The following is an 18537-nucleotide window of genomic DNA, read 5'->3' on the forward strand; positions in this document are numbered from 1 at the left end:
AGCCCAAAGAAAAAAAAGCGCCGCACCACCACCAGGTGGGCTCGAACCTCCAACCCTTCGGTTAACAGCCGATCGCGCTAGCCAATAGCGCCATGGAGACAGTCCTCCTCCACTCTCACCACCATCAGAACATATCTTCAAAGCTATCAGCCCAAAGAAAAAAAAGCAACACACCAATCCTGGGTGGGCTCGAACCTCCTACCATTCAGTTAACAGCCCATCGCGCTAGCCAATTGCGCCACGGAGAGAGTCGTGCTCCAATCACACCACCATCACAACATATCTTCAAAGCTATCAGCCCAAAGAAAAAAAAAGCACGGCACCGCCACCGCGTGGGCTCGAACCTCCAACCTCTCGGTTACCAGCCGATCGCGCTAGCCAATTGCGCCACGGAGACAGTCCTGCTCCACTCTCACCACCATCACAACATATCTTCAAAGCTATCAGCCCAAAGAAAAAAGCACCACACCACCACCGCATGGGCTCGAACCTCCAACCTTTCGGTAACCAGCCGATCGCGCTAGCCGATTGCGCCACGGAGACAGTCCTGCTCCACTCTCACCACCATCAGAACATATCTTCAAAGCTATCAGCCCAAAGAAAAAAAAGCAACACACCACTCCCGGGAGGGCTCGAACCTCCAACCTTTCAGTTAACAGCCGATCGCGCTAGCCAATTGCGCCACGGAGACAGTCATGCTCCACTCTCACCACCGTCAGAACATTTCTTCAGAGCTATCAGCCCAAAGGAAAAAAAGCGCCGCACCACCACCGGGTGGGCTCGAGCGTCCAACCTTTCGGTTAATAGCCCATCGCGCTAGCCAATTACGCCACAGAGACAGTCGTGCTCCACTCTCACCACCATCAGAACATATCTTCAAAGCTATCAGCGCAAAGAAAAAAGCAACACACCACTCCCGGGAGGGCTCGAACCTCCAACCTTTCGGTTAACAGCCGATCGCGCTAGCCAATTGCGCCAAAGAGACAGTCATGCTTCACTCTCACCACCGTCAGAACATTTCTTCAGAGCTATCAGCCCAAAGAAAAAAAGCGCCGCACCACCATCGGGTGGGCTCGAACCTCCAACCTTTCGGTTAACAGCCCATCACGCTAGCCAATTGCGCCACGGAGACAGTCATGCTCCACTCTCACTACAGTCAGAACATTTCTTCAGAGCTATCAGCCCAAAGAAAAAAAAGCGCCGCACCACCACCGGGTGGGCTCAAACCACCAACCTTTCGCTTAACAGTCGATCACGCTAGCCAATTGCGCCATGGAGACAGTCGTGCTCCACTCTCGCCACCATCAGAACATATTTTCAAAGCTATCAGCGCAAATAAAAAAAAGCAACACACCACTCCCGGGAGGGCTCGAACCTCCAACCTTTCGGTTAACAGCCGATCGCGCTAGCCAATTGCGCCACGGAGACAGTCGTGCTCCACTCCCACCACCATCAGAACATATCTTCAAAGCTATCAGCGCAAAGAAAAAAGCAACACACCACTCCCGGGAGAGGTCGAACCTCCAACCTTTCGGTTAACAGCCGATCGCGCTAGCCAATTGCGCCATGGAGACAATCCTGTTCCACTCTCACCACCATCAGAACATATCTTCAAAGCTATCAGCCCAAAGAAATAAAAGCAACACACCACTCCTGGGAGGGCTCGAACCTCCAACCTTTCAGTTAACAGCCCATCGCGCTAGCCAATTGCGCCACGGAGACAGTCGTGCTCCACTCTCACCACCATCACAACATATCTTCAAAGCTATCAGCCCAAAGAAAAAAAAGCACCACGCCACCACCGCATGGGCTCGAACCTCCAACCTTTCGGTTACCAGCCGATCGCGCTAGCCGATTGCGCCACGGAGACAGTCCTGCTCCACTCTCACCACCATCAGAACATATCTTCAAAGCTATCAGCCCAAAGAAAAAAAAGCAACACACCACTCCCAGGAGGGCTCGAACCTCCAACCTTTCGGTTAACAGCCGATCGCGCTAGCCAATTGCGCCACGGAGACAGTCATGCTCCACTCTCACCACCGTCAGAACATTTCTTCAGAGCTATCAGCCCAAAGGAATAAAAGCGCCGCACCACCACCGGGTGGGCTCGAGCGTCCAACCTTTCGGTTAATAGCTCATCGCGCTAGCCAATTACGCCACAGAGACAGTCGTGCTTCACTCTCACCACCATCAGAACATATCTTCAAAGCTATCAGCGCAAAGAAAAAAGCAACACACCACTCCCGGGAGGGCTCGAACCTCCAACCTTTCGGTTAACAGCCGATCGCGCTAGCCAATTGCGCCAAGGAGACAGTCATTCTTCACTCTCACCACCGTCAGAACATTTCTTCAGAGCTATCAGCCCAAAGAAAAAAAAGCGCCGCACCACCATCCGGTGGGCTCGAACCTCCAACCTTTCAGTTAACAGCCCATCGCGCTAGCCAATTGCGCCAAGGGGACAGTCGTGCTCCACTCTCACCACCATCAGAACATATTTTCAAAGCTATCAGCGCAAATAAAAAAAAGCAACACACCACTCCCGGGAGGGCTCGAACCTCCAACCTTTCGGTTAACAGCCGATCGCGCTAGCCAATTGCGCCACGGAGACAGTCGTGCTCCACTCCCACCACCATCAGAACATATCTTCAAAGCTATCAGCGCAAAGAAAAAAGCAACACACCACTCCCGGGAGAGGTCGAACCTCCAACCTTTCGGTTAACAGCCGATCGCGCTAGCCAATTGCGCCATGGAGACAATCCTGCTCCACTCTCACCACCGTCAGAACAATTCTTCAGAGCTATCAGCCCAAAGGAAAAAAAGCGCCGAACCACCACTGGGTGGGCTCGAACCTCCAACCTTTTGGTTAACACCCGATCGCGCTAGCCAATTGCGCAACGGAGAGAGTCGTGCTCTACTCTCACCACCAACAGAACATATCTTCAAAGCTATCAGCGCAAAGAAAAAAGCAACACACCACTCCCGGGAGGGCTTGAACCTCGAACCTTTCGGTTAACAGCCGATCTCGCTAGCCAATTGCGCCACGGAGACAGTCCTGCTCCACTCTCACCATCATCAGAACATATCTTCAAAGCTATCAGCCCAAAGAAAAAAAAGCGCCGCACCACCACCGAGTGGGCTCGAACCTCCAACATTTCCGTTAACAGCCGATCGCGCCAGCCAATTGCGCCACGGAGACAGTCGTGCTCCACCCTCCTCCCCGTCCGAACATTTCTTCAGAGCTATCAGCCCAAAGAAAAAGAAGCGCCGCACCACCACCGGGTGGGTTCGAACCTCCAACTATTCGGTTAACAGCCGATCACGCTAGCCAATTGCGCCACGGAGACAGTCGTGCTCCACTTCCACCACCATCAGAACATATCTTCAAAGCTATCAGCGCAAAGAAAAAAGCAACACAACACTCCCGGGAGAGCTCGAACCTCCAACCTTTCGGTTAACAGCCGATCGCGCTAGCCAATTGCGACATGGAGACAGTCCTGCTCCACTCTCACCACCGTCAGAACATTTCTTCAGAGCTATCAGCCCAAAGAAAAAAAAGCGCCGCACCACCATCAGGTGGGCTCGAACCTCCAACCTTTCGGTTAACAGCCCATCGCGCTAGCCAATTGCGCCACGGAGAGAGTCATGCTCCACTCTCACCACCGTCAGAACATTTCTTCAGAGCTATCAGCCCAAAGAAAAAAAAGCGCCGCACCACCACCAGGTGGGCTCGTACCTCCAACCTTTCGGTTAATAGCCCATCGCGCTAGCCAATTACGCCACGGAGACAGTCGTGCTCCACTCTCACCACCATCAGAACATATCTTCAAAGCTATAAGCGCAAAGAAAAAAAGCAACACACCACTCCCGGGAGGGCTCGAACCTCCAACCTTTCGGTTAACAGCCCATTGCGCTAGCCAATTGCGCCACAGAGACAGTCGTGCTCCACTCCCACCACCATCAGAACATATCTTCAAAGCTATCAGCGCAAAGAAAAAAGCAACACACCACTCCCGGGAGAGGTCGAACCTCCAACCTTTCGGTTAACAGCCGATTGCGCTAGCCGATTGCGCCACGGAGACAGTCCTGCTCCACTCTCACCACCATCAGAACAATTCTTCAGAGCTATCAGCCCAAAGGAAAAAAAGCGCCGCACCACCACTGGGTGGGCTCGAACCTCCAACCTTTTGGTTAACACCCGATCGCGCTAGCCAATTGCGCAACGGAGAGAGTCGTACTCTACTCTCACCACCAACAGAACATATCTTCAAAGCTATCAGCGCAAAGAAAAAAGCAACACACCACTCCCGGGAGGGCTTGAACCTCGAACCTTTCGGTTAACAGCCAATCGCGCTAGCCAATTCTGCCACGAAGACAGTCGTGCTCCACTCTCACCACCGTCAGATCATTTCTTCAGAGCTATCAGCCCAAAGAAAAAAAAGCGCCGCACCACCACCAGGTGGGCTCGAACCTCCAACCCTTCGGTTAACAGCCGATCGCGCTAGCCAATAGCGCCATGGAGACAGTCCTCCTCCACTCTCACCACCATCAGAACATATCTTCAAAGCTATCAGCCCAAAGAAAAAAAGCAACACACCAATCCTGGGTGGGCTCGAACCTCCAACCTTTCAGTTAACAGCCCATCGCGCTAGCCAATTGCGCCACGGCGAGAGTCGTGCTCCAATCACACCACCATCACAACATATCTTCAAAGCTATCAGCCCAAAGAAAAAAAAGCACGGCACCGCCACCGCGTGGGCTCGAACCTCCAACCTCTCGGTTACCAGCCGATCGCGCTAGCCAATTGCGCCACGGAGACAGTCCTGCTCCATTCTCACCACCATCACAACATATCTTCAAAGCTATCAGCCCAAAGAAAAAAGCACCACACCGCCACCGCATGGGCTCGAACCTCCAACCTTTCGGTTACCAGCCGATCGCGCTAGCCGATTGCGCCACGGAGACAGTCCTGCTCCACTCTCACCACCATCAGAACATATCTTCAAAGCTATCAGCCCAAAGAAAAAAAAGCAACACACCACTCCCGGGAGGGCTCGAACCTCCAACCTTTCGGTTAACAGCCGATCGCGCTAGCCAATTGCGCCAAGGAGACAGTCATGCTTCACTCTCACCACCGTCAGAACATTTCTTCAGAGCTATCAGCCCAAAGAAAAAAAGCGCCGCACCACCATCGGGTGGGCTCGAACCTCCAACCTTTCGGTTAACAGCCCATCACGCTAGCCAATTGCGCCACGGAGACAGTCATGCTCCACTCTCACTACAGTCAGAACATTTCTTCAGAGCTATCAGCCCAAAGAAAAAAAAGCGCCGCACCACCACCGGGTGGGCTCAAACCACCAACCTTTCGCTTAACAGTCGATCACGCTAGCCAATTGCGCCATGGAGACAGTAGTGCTCCACTCTCACCACCATCAGAACATATTTTCAAAGCTATCAGCGCAAATAAAAAAAAGCAACACACCACTCCCGGGAGGGCTCGAACCTCCAACCTTTCGGTTAACAGCCGATCGCGCTAGCCAATTGCGCCACGGAGACAGTCGTGCTCCACTCCCACCACCATCAGAACATATCTTCAAAGCTATTAGCGCAAAGAAAAAAGCAACACACCACTCCCGGGAGAGGTCGAACCTCCAACCTTTCGGTTAACAGCCGATCGCGCTAGCCAATTGCGCCATGGAGACAAACCTGTTCCACTCTCACCACCATCAGAACATATCTTCAAAGCTATCAGCCCAAAGAAATAAAAGCAACACACCACTCCTGGGAGGGCTCGAACCTCCAACCTTTCAGTTAACAGCCCATCGCGCTAGCCAATTGCGCCACGGAGACAGTCGTGCTCCACTCTCACCACCATCACAACATATCTTCAAAGCTATCAGCCCAAAGAAAAAAAAGCACCACGCCACCACCGCATGGGCTCGAACCTCCAACCTTTCGGTTACCAGCCGATCGCGCTAGCCGATTGCGCCACGGAGACAGTCCTGCTCCACTCTCACCACCATCAGAACATATCTTCAAAGCTATCAGCCCAAAGAAAAAAAAGCAACACACCACTCCCGGGAGGGCTCGAACCTCCAACCTTTCGGTTAACAGCCGATCGCGCTAGCCAATTGCGCCACGGAGACAGTCATGCTCCACTCTCACCACCGTCAGAACATTTCTTCAGAGCTATCAGCGCAAAGAAAAAAAAGCAACACACCACTCCCGGGAGGGCTCGAACCTCCAACCTTTCGGTTAACAGCCCATTGCGCTAGCCAATTGCGCCACAGAGACAGTCGTGCTCCACTCCCACCACCATCAGAACATATCTTCAAAGCTATCAGCGCAAAGAAAAAAGCAACACACCACTCCCGGGAGAGGTCGAACCTCCAACCTTTCGGTTAACAGCCGATTGCGCTAGCCGATTGCGCCACGGAGACAGTCCTGCTCCACTCTCACCACCGTCAGAACAATTCTTCAGAGCTATCAGCCCAAAGGAAAAAAAGCGCCGCACCACCACTGGGTGGGCTCGAACCTCCAACCTTTTGGTTAACACCCGATCGCGCTAGCCAATTGCGCAACGGAGAGAGTCGTACTCTACTCTCACCACCAACAGAACATATCTTCAAAGCTATCAGCGCAAAGAAAAAAGCAACACACCACTCCCGGGAGGGCTTGAACCTCGAACCTTTCGGTTAACAGCCAATCGCGCTAGCCAATTCTGCCACGGAGACAGTCGTGCTCCACTCTCACCACCGTCAGAACATTTCTTCAGAGCTATCAGCCCAAAGAAAAGAAGCGCCGCACCACCACCAGGTGGGCTCGAACCTCCAACCCTTCGGTTAACAGCCGATCGCGCTAGCCAATAGCGCCATGGAGACAGTCCTCCTCCACTCTCACCACCATCAGAACATATCTTCAAAGCTATCAGCCCAAAGAAAAAAAAGCAACACACCAATCCTGGGTGGGCTCGAACCTCCTACCTTTCAGTTAACAGCCCATCGCGCTAGCCAATTGCGCCACGGAGAGAGTCGTGCTCCAATCACACCACCATCACAACATATCTTCAAAGCTATCAGCCCAAAGAAAAAAAAAGCACGGCACCGCCACCGCGTGGGCTCGAACCTCCAACCTCTCGGTTACCAGCCAATCGCGCTAGCCAATTGCGCAAAGGAGACAGTCCTGCTCCACTCTCACCACCATCACAACATATCTTCAAAGCTATCAGCCCAAAGAAAAAAGCACCACACCACCACCGCATGGGCTCAAACCTCCAACCTTTCGGTAACCAGCCGATCGCGCTAGCCGATTGCGCCACGGAGACAGTCCTGCTCCACTCTCACCACCATCAGAACATATCTTCAAAGCTATCAGCCCAAAGAAAAAAAAGCAACACACCACTCCCGGGAGGGCTCGAACCTCCAACCTTTCAGTTAACAGCCGATCGCGCTAGCCAATTGCGCCACGGAGACAGTCATGCTCCACTCTCACCACCGTCAGAACATTTCTTCAGAGCTATCAGCCCAAAGGAAAAAAAGCGCCGCACCACCACCGGGTGGGCTCGAGCGTCCAACCTTTCGGTTAATAGCCCATCGCGCTAGCCAATTACGCCACAGAGACAGTCGTGCTCCACTCTCACCACCATCAGAACATATCTTCAAAGCTATCAGCGCAAAGAAAAAAGCAACACACCACTCCCGGGAGGGCTCGAACCTCCAACCTTTCGGTTAACAGCCGATCGCGCTAGCCAATTGCGCCAAAGAGACAGTCATGCTTCACTCTCACCACCGTCAGAACATTTCTTCAGAGCTATCAGCCCAAAGAAAAAAAGCGCCGCACCACCATCGGGTGGGCTCGAACCTCCAACCTTTCGGTTAACAGCCCATCACGCTAGCCAATTGCGCCACGGAGACAGTCATGCTCCACTCTCACTACAGTCAGAACATTTCTTCAGAGCTATCAGCCCAAAGAAAAAAAAGCGCCGCACCACCACCGGGTGGGCTCAAACCACCAACCTTTCGCTTAACAGTCGATCACGCTAGCCAATTGCGCCATGGAGACAGTCGTGCTCCACTCTCGCCACCATCAGAACATATTTTCAAAGCTATCAGCGCAAATAAAAAAAAGCAACACACCACTCCCGGGAGGGCTCGAACCTCCAACCTTTCGGTTAACAGCCGATCGCGCTAGCCAATTGCGCCACAGAGACAGTCGTGCTCCACTCCCACCACCATCAGAACATATCTTCAAAGCTATCAGCGCAAAGAAAAAAGCAACACACCACTCCCGGGAGAGGTCGAACCTCCAACCTTTCGGTTAACAGCCGATCGCGCTAGCCAATTGCGCCATGGAGACAATCCTGTTCCACTCTCACCACCATCAGAACATATCTTCAAAGCTATCAGCCCAAAGAAATAAAAGCAACACACCACTCCTGGGAGGGCTCGAACCTCCAACCTTTCAGTTAACAGCCCATCGCGCTAGCCAATTGCGAAACGGAGACAGTCGTGCTCCACTCTCACCACCATCACAACATATCTTCAAAGCTATCAGCCCAAAGAAAAAAAAGCACCACGCCACCACCGCATGGGCTCGAACCTCCAACCTTTCGGTTACCAGCCGATCGCGCTAGCCGATTGCGCCACGGAGACAGTCCTGCTCCACTCTCACCACCATCAGAACATATCTTCAAAGCTATCAGCCCAAAGAAAAAAAAGTAACACACCACTCCCGGGAGGGCTCGAACCTCCAACCTTTCGGTTAACAGCCAATCGCGCTAGCCAATTGCGCCACGGAGACAGTCATGCTCCACCCTCACCACCGTCAGAACATTTCTTCAGAGCTATCAGCCCAAAGGAAAAAAAGCGCCGCACCACCACCGGGTGGGCTCGAGCGTCCAACCTTTCGGTTAGTAGCTCATCGCGCTAGCCAATTACGCCACAGAGACAGTCGTGCTTCACTCTCACCACCATCAGAACATATCTTCAAAGCTATCAGCGCAAAGAAAAAAGCAACACACCACTCCCGGGAGGGCTCGAACCTCCAACCTTTCGGTTAACAGCCGATCGCGCTAGCCAATTGCGCCAAGGAGACAGTCATTCTTCACTCTCACCACCGTCAGAACATTTCTTCAGAGCTATCAGCCCAAAGAAAAAAAAAGCGCCGCACCACCATCCGGTGGGCTCGAACCTCCAACCTTTCAGTTAACAGCCCATCGCGCTAGCCAATTGCGCCAAGGGGACAGTCGTGCTCCACTCTCACCACCATCAGAACATATTTTCAAAGCTATCAGCGCAAATAAAAAAAAGCAACACACCACTCCCGGGAGGGCTCGAACCTCCAACCTTTCGGTTAACAGCCGATCGCGCTAGCCAATTGCGCCACGGAGACAGTCGTGCTCCACTCCCACCACCATCAGAACATATCTTCAAAGCTATCAGCGCAAAGAAAAAAGCAACACACCACTCCCGGGAGAGGTCGAACCTCCAACCTTTCGGTTAACAGCCGATCGCGCTAGCCAATTGCGCCATGGAGACAATCCTGCTCCACTCTCACCCCCGTCAGAACAATTCTTCAGAGCTATCAGCCCAAAGGAAAAAAAGCGCCGAACCACCACTGGGTGGGCTCGAACCTCCAACCTTTTGGTTAACACCCGATCGCGCTAGCCAATTGCGCAACGGAGAGAGTCGTGCTCTACTCTCACCACCAACAGAACATATCTTCAAAGCTATCAGCGCAAAGAAAAAAGCAACACACCACTCCCGGGAGGGCTTGAACCTCGAACCTTTCGGTTAACAGCCGATTTCGCTAGCCAATTGCGCCACGGAGACAGTCCTGCTCCACTCTCGCCATCATCAGAACATATCTTCAAAGCTATCAGCCCAAAGAAAAAAAAGCGCTGCACCACCACCGAGTGGGCTCGAACCTCCAACCTTTCGGTTAACAGCCGATCGCGCCAGCCAATTGCGCCACGGAGACAGTCGTGCTCCACCCTCCTCCCCGTCCGAACATTTCTTCAGAGCTATCAGCCCAAAGAAAAAGAAGCGCCGCACCACCACCGGGTGGGCTCGAACCTCCAACTATTCGGTTAACAGCCGATCACGCTAGCCAATTGCGCCACGGAGACAGTCGTGCTCCACTTCCACCACCATCAGAACATATCTTCAAAGCTATCAGCGCAAAGAAAAAAGCAACACAACACTCCCGGGAGAGCTCGAACCTCCAACCTTTCGGTTAACAGCCGATCGTGCTAGCCAATTGCGACACGGAGACAGTCCTGCTCCACTCTCACCACCGTCAGAACATTTCTTCAGAGCTATCAGCCCAAAGAAAAAAAAGCGCCGCACCACCAGCAGGTGGGCTCGAACCTCTAACCTTTCGGTTAACAGCCCATCGCGCTAGCCAATTGCGCCACGGAGAGAGTCATGCTCCACTCTCACCACCGTCAGAACATTTCTTCAGAGCTATCAGCCCAAAGAAAAAAAAGCGCCGCACCACCACCAGGTGGGCTCGAACCTCCAACCTTTCGGTTAATAGCCCATCGCGCTAGCCAATTACGCCACGGAGACAGTCGTGCTCCACTCTCACCACCATCAGAACATATCTTCAAAGCTATAAGCGCAAAGAAAAAAAGCAACACACCACTCCCGGGAGGGCTCGAACCTCCAACCTTTCGGTTAACAGCCCATTGCGCTAGCCAATTGCGCCACAGAGACAGTCGTGCTCCACTCCCACCACCATCAGAACATATATTCAAAGCTATCAGCGCAAAGAAAAAAGCAACACACCACTCCCGGGAGAGGTCGAACCTCCAACCTTTCGGTTAACAGCCGATTGCGCTAGCCGATTGCGCCACGGAGACAGTCCTGCTCCACTCTCACCACCATCAGAACAATTCTTCAGAGCTATCAGCCCAAAGGAAAAAAAGCGCCGCACCACCACTGGGTGGGCTCGAACCTCCAACCTTTTGGTTAACACCCGATCGCGCTAGCCAATTGCGCAACGGAGAGAGTCGTACTCTACTCTCACCACCAACAGAACATATCTTCAAAGCTATCAGCGCAAAGAAAAAAGCAACACACCACTCCCGGGAGGGCTTGAACCTCGAACCTTTCGGTTAACAGCCAATCGCGCTAGCCAATTCTGCCACGGAGACAGTCGTGCTCCACTCTCACCACCGTCAGAACATTTCTTCAGAGCTATCAGCCCAAAGAAAAAAAAGCGCCGCACCACCACCAGGTGGGCTCGAACCTTCAACCCTTCGGTTAACAGCCGATCGCGCTAGCCAATAGCGCCATGGAGACAGTCCTCCTCCACTCTCACCACCATCAGAACATATCTTCAAAGCTATCAGCCCAAAGAAAAAAAGCAACACACCAATTCTGGGTGGGCTCGAACCTCCAACCTTTCAGTTAACAGCCCATCGCGCTAGCCAATTGCGCCACGGAGAGAGTCGTGCTCCAATCACACCACCATCACAACATATCTTCAAAGCTATCAGCCCAAAGAAAAAAAAGCACGGCACCGCCACCGCGTGGGCTCGAACCTCCAACCTCTCGGTTACCAGCCGATCGCGCTAGCCAATTGCGCCACGGAGACAGTCCTGCTCCACTCTCACCACCATCACAACATATCTTCAAAGCTATCAGCCCAAAGAAAAAAGCACCACACCGCCACCGCATGGGCTCGAACCTCCAACCTTTCGGTTACCAGCCGATCGCGCTAGCCGATTGCGCCACGGAGACAGTCCTGCTCCACTCTCAACACCATCAGAACATATCTTCAAAGCTATCAGCCCAAAGAAAAAAAAGCAACACACCACTCCCGGGAGGGCTCGAACCTCCAACCTTTCAGTTAACAGCCGATCGCGCTAGCCAATTGCGCCACGGAGACAGTCATGCTCCACTCTCACCACCGTCAGAACATTTCTTCAGAGCTATCAGCCCAAAGGAAAAAAAGCGCCGCACCACCACCGGGTGGGCTCGAGCGTCCAACCTTTCGGTTAACAGCCCATCACGCTAGCCAATTGCGCCACGGAGACAGTCATGCTCCACTCTCACTACAGTCAGAACATTTCTTCAGAGCTATCAGCCCAAAGAAAAAAAAGCGCCGCACCACCACCGGGTGGGCTCAAACCACCAACCTTTCGCTTAACAGTCGATCACGCTAGCCAATTGCGCCATGGAGACAGTCGTGCTCCACTTTCACCACCATCAGAACATATTTTCAAAGCTATCAGCGCAAATAAAAAAAAGCAACACACCACTCCCGGGAGGGCTCGAACCTCCAACCTTTCGGTTAACAGCCGATCGCGCTAGCCAATTGCGCCACGGAGACAGTCGTGCTCCACTCCCACCACCATCAGAACATATCTTCAAAGCTATCAGCGCAAAGAAAAAAGCAACACACCACTCCCAGGAGAGGTCGAACCTCCAACCTTTCGGTTAACAGCCGATCGCGCTAGCCAATTGCGCCATGGAGACAATCCTGTTCCACTCTCACCACCATCAGAACATATCTTCAAAGCTATCAGCCCAAAGAAATAAAAGCAACACACCACTCCTGGGAGGACTCGAACCTCCAACCTTTCAGTTAACAGCCCATCGCGCTAGCCGATTGCGCCACGGAGACAGTCGTGCTCCACTCTCACCACCATCACAACATATCTTCAAAGCTATCAGCCCAAAGAAAAAAAAGCACCACGCCACCACCGCATGGGCTCGAACCTCCAACCTTTCGGTTACCAGCCGATCGCGCTAGCCGATTGCGCCACGGAGACAGTCCTGCTCCACTCTCACCACCATCAGAACATATCTTCAAAGCTATCAGCCCAAAGAAAAAAAAGCAACACACCACTCCCGGGAGGGCTCGAACCTCCAACCTTTCGGTTAACAGCCGATCGCGCTAGCCAATTGCGCCACGGAGACAGTCATGCTCCACTCTCACCACCGTCAGAACATTTCTTCAGAGCTATCAGCCCAAAGGAAAAAAAGCGCCGCACCACCACCGGGTGGGCTCGAGCGTCCAACCTTTCAGTTAATAGCTCATCGCGCTAGCCAATTACGCCACAGAGACAGTCGTGCTCCACTCTAACCACCATCAGAACATATCTTCAAAGCTATCAGCGCAAAGAAAAAAGCAACACACCACTCCCGGGAGGGCTCGAACCTCCAACCTTTCGGTTAACAGCCGATCGCGCTAGCCAATTGCGCCAAGGAGACAGTCATTCTTCACTCTCACCACCGTCAGAACATTTCTTCGGAGCTATCAGCCCAAAGAAAAAAAAGCGCCGCACCACCATCCGGTGGGCTCGAACCTCCAACCTTTCAGTTACCAGCCCATCGCGCTAGCCAATTGCGCCACCGAGACAGTCATGCTCCACTCTCACTACAGTCAGAACATTTCTTCAGAGCTATCATCCCAAAGAAAAAAAAGCGCCGCACCACCACCGGGTGGGCTCAAACCTCCAACCTTTCGCTTAACAGTCGATCACGCTAGCCAATTGCGCCATGGAGACAGTCGTGCTCCACTCTCACCACCATCAGAACATATCTTCAAAGCTATCAGCGCAAATAAAAAAAAGCAACACACCACTCCCGGGAGGGCTCGAACCTCCAACCTTTCGGTTAACAGCCGATCGCGCTAGCCAATTGCGCCACGGAGACAGTCGTGCTCCACTCCCACCACCATCAGAACATATCTTCAAAGCTATCAGCGCAAAGACAAAAGCAACACACCACTCCCGGGAGAGGTCAAACCTCCAACCTTTCGGTTAACAGCCGATTGCGCTAGCCGATTGCGCCACGGAGACAGTCCTGCTCCACTCTCACCACCGTCAGAACAATTCTTCAGAGCTATCAGCCCAAAGGAAAAAAAGCGCCGCACCACCACTGGGTGGGCTCGAACCTCCAACCTTTTGGTTAACACCCGATCGCGCTAGCCAATTGCGCAACGGAGAGAGTCGTGCTCTACTCTCACCACCAACAGAACATATCTTCAAAGCTATCAGCCCAAAGAAAAAAAAGCGCCGCACCACCACCGAGTGGGCTCGAACCTCCAACCTTTCGGTTAACAGCCGATCGCGCCAGCCAATTGCGACACGGAGACAGTCGTGCTCCACCCTCCTCCCCGTCAGAACATTTCTTCAGAGCTATCAGCCCAAGAAAAAAACAAGCGCCGCACCACCACCGGGTGGGCTCGAACCTCCAACTATTCGGTTAACAGCCGATCGCACTAGCCAATTGCGCCACGGAGACAGTCGTGCTCCACTTCCACCACCGTCAGAACATATCTTCAAAGCTATCAGCGCAAAGAAAAAAGCAACACACCACTCCCGGGAGAGCTCGAACCTCCAACCATTCGGTTAACAGCCCATCGCGCTAGCCAATTGCGACACGGAGACAGTCCTGCTCCACTCTCACCACCGTCAGAACATTTCTTCAGAGCTATCAGCCCAAAAAAAAGCGCCGCACCACCATCGGGTGGGCTCGAACCTCCAACCTTTCGGTTAACAGCCCATCGCGCTAGCCAATTGCGCCACAGAGAGAGTCATGCTCCACTCTCACCACCGTCAGAACATTTCTTCAGAGCTATCAGCCCAAAGAAAAAAAGCGCCGCACCACCACCGGGTGGGCTCGAACCTCCAACCTTTCGGTTAATAGCCCATCGCGCTAGCCAATTACGCCACGGACACAGTCGTGCTCCACTCTCACCACCATTAGAACATATCTTCAAAGCTATAAGCGCAAAGAAAAAAAGCAACACACCACTCCCGGGAGGGCTCGAACCTCCAACCTTTCGGTTAACAGCCGATCGCGCTAGCCAATTGCGCCACGGAGACAGTCATGCTCCACTCACACCACCGTCAGAACATTTCTTCAGAGCTATCAGCCCAAAGGAAAAAAAGCGCCGCAACACCACCGGGTGGGCTCGAGCGTCCAACGTTTCGGTTAATAGCCCATCGCGCTAGCCAATTACGCCACAGAGACAGTCGTGCTCCACTCTCACCACCATCAGAACATATCTTCAAAGCTATCAGCGCAAAGAAAAAAGCAACACACCACTCCCGGGAGGGCTCCGAACCTCCAACCTTTCGGTTAACAGCCGATCGCGCTAGCCAATTGCGCCAAGGAGACAGTCATGCTTCACTCTCACCACCGTCAGAACATTTCTTCAGAGCTATCAGCCCAAAGAAAAAAAAGCGTCGCACCACCATCGGGTGGGCTCGAACCTCCAACCTTTCGGTTAACAGCCCATCGCGCTAGCCAATTGCGCCACGAAGACAGTCATGCTCCACTCTCACTACAGTCAGAACATTTCTTCAGAGCTATCAGCCCAAAGAAAAAAAAGCGCCGCACCACCACCGGGTGGGCTCAAACCTCCAACCTTTCGCTTAACAGTCGCTCACGCTAGCCAATTGCGCCATGGAGACAGTCGTGCTCCACTCTCACCACCATCAGAACATATCTTCAAAGCTATCAGCGCAAATAAAAAAAGCAACACACCACTCCCGGGAGGGCTCGAACCTCCAACCTTTCGGTTAACAGCCGATCGCGCTAGCCAATTGCGCCACGGAGACAGTCGTGCTCCACTCCCACCACCATCAGAACATATCTTCAAACCTATCAGCGCAAAGAAAAAAGCAACACACCACTCCCGGGAGAGGTCGAACCTCCAACCTTTCGGTTAACAGCCGATTGCGCTAGCCGATTGCGCCACGGAGACAGTCCTGCTCCACTCTCACCACCGTCAGAACAATTCTTCAGAGCTATCAGCCCAAAGGAAAAAAAGCGCCGCACCACCACTGGGTGGGCTCGAACCTCCAACCTTTTGGTTAACACCCGATCGCGCTAGCCAATTGCGCAACGGAGAGAGTCGTGCTCTACTCTCACCACCAACAGAACATATCTTCAAAGCTATCAGCGCAAAGAAAAAAGCAACACACCACTCCCGGGAGGGCTTGAACCTCGAACCTTTCGGTTAACAGCCGATCTCGCTAGCCAATTGCGCCACGGAGACAGTCCTGCTCCACTCTCACCACCATCAGAACATATCTTCAAAGCTATCAGCCCAAAGAAAAAAGCAACACACCAGTCCCGGGAGAGCTCCAACCTCCAACCTTTCGGTTAACAGCCGATCGCACTAGCCAATTGCGACACGGAGACAGTCCTGCTCCACTCTCATCACCGTCAGAACATTTCTTCAGAGCTATCAGCCCAAAGAAAAAAAAGCGCCGCACCACCATCGGGTGGGCTCGAACCTCCAACCTTTCGGTTAACAGCCCATCGCGCTAGCCAATTGCGCCACGGAGAGAGTCATGCTCCACTCTCACCACCGTCAGAACATTTCTTCAGAGCTATCAGCCCAAAGAAAAAAAGCGCCGCACCACCACCGGGTGGGCTCGAACCTCCAACCTTTCGGTTAATAGCCCATCGCGCTAGCCAATTACGCCACGGACACAGTCGTGCTCCACTCTCACCACCATCAGAACATATCTTCAAAGCTATAAGCGCAAAGAAAAAAAGCAACACACCACTCCCGGGAGGGCTCGAACCTCCAACCTTTCGGTTAACAGCCCATCGCGCTAGCCAATTGCGCCACGGAGACAGTCGAGCTCCACTCCCACCACCATCAGAACATATCTTCAAAGGTATCAGCGCAAAGAAAAAAGCAACACACCACTCCCGGGAGAGCTCGAACCTCCAACCTTTCAGTTAACAGCCCATCGCGCTAGCCAATTGCGCCACGGAGAGAGTCGTGCTCCAATCACACCACCATCACAACATATCTTCAAAGCTATCAGCCCAAAGAAAAAAAAAGCACGGCACCGCCACCGCGTGGGCTCGAACCTCCAACCTCTCGGTTACCAGCCGATCGCGCTAGCCAATTGCGCCACGGAGACAGTCCTGCTCCACTCTCACCACCATCACAACATATCTTCAAAGCTATCAGCCCAAAGAAAAAAGCACCACACCACCACCGCATGGGCTCGAACCTCCAACCTTTCGGTTACCAGCCGATCGCGCTAGCCGATTGCGCCACGGAGACAGTCCTGCTCCACTCTCACAACCATCAGAACATATCTTCAAAGCTATCAGCCCAAAGAAAAAAAAGCAACACACCACTCCCGGGAGGGCTCGAACCTCCAACCTTTCAGTTAACAGCCGATCGCGCTAGCCAATTGCGCCACGGAGACAGTCATGCTCCACTCTCACCACCGTCAGAACATTGCTTCAGAGCTATCAGCCCAAAGGAAAAAAAGCGCCGCACCACCACCGCGTGGGCTCGAGCGTCCAACCTTTCGGTTAATAGCCCATCGCGCTAGCCAATTACGCCACAGAGACAGTCGTGCTCCACTCTCACCACCATCAGAACATATCTTCAAAGCTATCAGCGCAAAGAAAAAAGCAACACACCACTCCCGGGAGGGCTCGAACCTCCAACCTTTCGGTTAACAGCCGATCGCGCTAGCCAATTGCGCCAAGGAGACAGTCATGCTTCACTCTCACCACCGTCAGAACATTTCTTCAGAGCTATCAGCCCAAAGAAAGAAAAGCGCCGCACCACCATCGGGTGGGCTCGAACCTCCAACCTTTCGGTTAACAGCCCATCACGCTAGCCAATTGCGCCACGGAGACAGTCATGCTCCACTCTCACTACTGTCAGAACATTTCTTCAGAGCTATCAGCCCAAAGAAAAAAAAGCGCCGCACCACCACTGGGTGGGCTCAAACCACCAACCTTTCGCTTAACAGTCGATCACGCTAGCCAATTGCGCCATGGAGACAGTCGTGCTCCACTCTCACCGCCATCAGAACATATTTTCAAAGCTATCAGCGCAAATAAAAAAAAAGCAACACACCACTCCCGGGAGGGCTCGCACCTCCAACCTTTCGGTTAACAGCCGATCGCGCTAGCCAATTGCGCCACGGAGACAGTCATGCTCTACTCCCACCACCATCAGAACATATCTTCAAAGCTATCAGCGCAAAGAAAAAAGCAACACACCACTCCCGGGAGAGGTCGAACCTCCAACCTTTCGGTTAACAGCCGATCGCGCTAGCCAATTGCGCCATGGAGACAATCCTGTTCCACTCTCACCACCATCAGAACATATCTTCAAAGCTATCAGCCCAAAGAAATAAAAGCAACACACCACTCCTGGGAGGGCTCGAACCTCCAACCTTTCAGTTAACAGCCCATCGCGCTAGCCAATTGCGCCACGGAGACAGTCGTGCTCCACTCTCACCACCATCACAACATATCTTCAAAGCTATCAGCCCAAAGAAAAAAAAGCACCACGCCACCACCGCATGGGCTCGAACCTCCAACCTTTCGGTTACCAGCCGATCGCGCTAGCCGATTGCGCCACGGAGACAGTCCTGCTCCACTCTCACCACCATCAGAACATATCTTCAAAGCTATCAGCCCAAAGAAAAAAAAGCAACACACCACTCCCGGGAGGGCTCGAACCTCCAACCTTTCGGTTAACAGCCGATCGCGCTAGCCAATTGCGCCACGGAGACAGTCATGCTCCACTCTC

The sequence above is a fragment of the Rhipicephalus microplus genome, unplaced genomic scaffold (genome assembly GCF_043290135.1).
Source record: "Rhipicephalus microplus isolate Deutch F79 unplaced genomic scaffold, USDA_Rmic scaffold_88, whole genome shotgun sequence".
NCBI lineage: Eukaryota > Metazoa > Arthropoda > Arachnida > Ixodida > Ixodidae > Rhipicephalus > Rhipicephalus microplus.